General features: G+C 39.5%; 1 protein-coding gene across 1 annotated transcript in view; it reads right to left on the reverse strand.

Moving 5' to 3' along the window:
* The window catches only part of plod3 (procollagen-lysine, 2-oxoglutarate 5-dioxygenase 3), a 59,327-nt gene that overhangs the window by 53,784 nt on the left and 3,043 nt on the right, over nt 1–2,500 (reverse strand). The gene's annotated exons all lie outside the window — the stretch shown is intronic.

Raw genomic sequence — 2,500 nt, forward strand, 5'->3', positions numbered from 1 at the left:
GTATAACAGAACTCATTTGGCAGGCAAAACCCTGAGACATTTTCTGACAGGAAGTGGATACCTGATGTGTTGTATTGACTTTAAACCTATCCCATTGAAAAACACAGGGGTTTAGGAATATTTTGGCACTTCCTATTGCTTCCACTAGATGTCACCAGCCTTTACAAAGTGTTTTGAGTCTTCTGGAGGGAGATCTGACCGAACAAGAGCCATGGAACGGTGATGTCCCATTAGACACCTGGCGCGCTACTTCATGTTGGGTACCCTCGTTCCAATACGTTATAAAAGGCTATGCATTCGTCCACCTTGAATATTATTCATGTTCTGGTTAAAAAAGGCCCTAATGATTTATGCTATACAACGTTTGACATGTTTGAACGAACGGAAATATATTTTTTCCCCTCGTTCATGACGAGAAGTCCGGCTGGCTTACATCATGTGCTAACGAGACGGAGATTTTTGGACATAAATGATGAGCTTTTTTGAACAAAACTACATTCGTTATGGACCTGTGATACCTGGAAGTGACATCTGATGAAGAGAATCAAAGGTAATGGATTATTTACATAGTATTTTCGATTTTAGATCTCCCCAACATGACGTCTAGTCTGTATCGCAACGCGTATTTTTCTGGGCACAGTGCTCAGATTATTGCAAAGTGTGATTTCCCAGTAAGGTTATTTTTAAATCTGGCAAGTTGATTGCGTTCAAAAGATGTAAATCTATAATTCTTTAAATGACAATATAATATTTTACCAATGTTTTCTAATTTTAATTATTTAATTTGTGACGCTGACTTGACTGCCGGTTATTGGAGGGAAACGATTTCCTCAACATCAATGCCATAGTAAAACGCTGTTTTTGTATATAAATATGAACTTGATAGAACTAAAAATGCATGCATTGTCTAACATAATGTCCTAGGAGTGTCATCTGATGGAGATTGTAAAAGGTTAGTGTATCATTTTAGCTGGTTTTATGGTTTTGGTGACCCTGTCTTTGACTTGACAAAACATTACACACAACTCTTGTAAATGTACTGTCCTAACATACTCTAAATTTATGCTTTCGCCGTAAAACCTTTTTGAAATCGTAAAACGTGGTTAGATTAAGGAGATGTTTATCTTTCAAATGGTGTAACATAGTTGTATTTTTGAAAAATTTGAATTTTGACATTTATTTGGATTCAAATTTGCCGCTCTTGAAATGCACCTGCTGTTGATGGAGTGCACCACAGGTGGCACGCTAGCGTCCCACCTAGCCCCAAGAGGTTTTAAGGAAAGCTTTGACTATGTACAGACTCAGTGAGCATAGCCTTGCTATTGAGAAAGGCCACCGTAGGCAGACCTGGCTCTCAAGAGAAGACAGGCTATGTGCAACACTGCCCACAAAATGAGGTGGAAACTGAGCTGCACTTCCTAATCTCCTGCCCAATATATAACCATATTAGAGACACATATTTCCCTCAGATTACACAGATACACAAAGAATTACAAAACAAACCCAATTTTGATAAACTCCCATATCTACTGGGTGAAATACCACAGTGTTTCATCACAGCAGCAAGATATGTGACCTGTTGCCACAAGAAAAGGTCAACCAGTGAAGAACAAACACCATTATAAATACAACCCATATTTATGCTTATTTATTTTCCCTTTTGTACTTTAACTATTTGCACATCATTACAACACTGTTGTAAACTGTTGTTCTGATTAAAGAAGCAATAAAACTGGCCTTCTTTAGACTAGTTGAGTATCTGGAGCATCAGCATTTGTGAGTTTGATTACAGGCTCAAAATGGCCAGAAACAAAGACATTTCTTCTGAAACTCGTCAGTCTATTCTTGTTCTGAGAAATGAAGGCTATTCCATGAGAGAAATTACCAAGAAACTGAAGATCTTGTACAACGCTGTGTACTACTCCCTTCACAGAACAGCGCAAACTGGCTCTAACCAGAATAGAAAGAGGAGTGGGAGGCCCCGGTGCACAACTGAGCAAGAGGACAAGTACATTAGAGTGTCTAGTTTGAGAAACAGACGCCTCACAAGTCCTCAACTGGCAGCTTCATTAAATAGTACCCGCAAAACACCAGTCTCAACGTCAACAGTGAAGAGGCGACTCCGGGATGCTGCCCTTCTAGGCAGAGTTCCTCTGTCCAGTGTCTGTGTTCTTCTGCCCGTCTTTAATCTTTAATTTTTATTGGCCAGTCTGAGATATGGCTTTTTATTTGCAACTCTGCCTAGAAGGCCAGCATCCCGGAGTCACAAGGCCAATTCTAAGTGACCCCAAACTTTTGAACGCTAGTGTATCTCTGTCCTCAGCCCAGTAACAGGCAACAGCTGCATCTTAGGCCTCCTTCGACCAAACATCACAAATCAAATCTTATTTGTCACATGCGCCGAATACAACAGATGTAGACTTCACCATGAAAAGCTCACTTACAAGCCCTTAATAACCAACAATGTAGTATTTAACAAAATATTTACTAAATAAACTAA

The sequence above is a fragment of the Salmo salar genome, chromosome ssa18 (assembly GCF_905237065.1).
Source record: "Salmo salar chromosome ssa18, Ssal_v3.1, whole genome shotgun sequence".
Lineage (NCBI taxonomy): Eukaryota > Metazoa > Chordata > Actinopteri > Salmoniformes > Salmonidae > Salmo > Salmo salar.